Raw genomic sequence first — 288 nt, 5'->3', positions numbered from 1 at the left:
TCTATCTACGGCCAATCTACGGTAGAAGAGAAGGTTCCATCGGAACAATTATTTATTTCAGTTCAGAGTTCCTCCTTTCTTTTCTTTTTTTTTTTGAAAAAAAAAGGGGGGGGAATGAGAAGAAGATATTGGAACATCAATTTGGAAGAGATGATGGAGGCAGGAGTTCATTTTGGCCATGGTGCTAGGAAATGGAATCCTAAAATGGCACCTTATATCTCTGCAAAGCGTAAAGGTATTCATATTACAAATCTTACTAGAACTGCTCGTTTCTTATCCGAAGCTTGT

The sequence above is a fragment of the Olea europaea genome, chromosome 19, assembly GCF_002742605.1.
Source record: "Olea europaea var. sylvestris chromosome 19, O_europaea_v1, whole genome shotgun sequence".
Lineage (NCBI taxonomy): Eukaryota > Viridiplantae > Streptophyta > Magnoliopsida > Lamiales > Oleaceae > Olea > Olea europaea.
The sequence above is the reverse complement of the archived record's forward strand: the minus strand, read 5'-3'. Positions refer to the sequence as shown.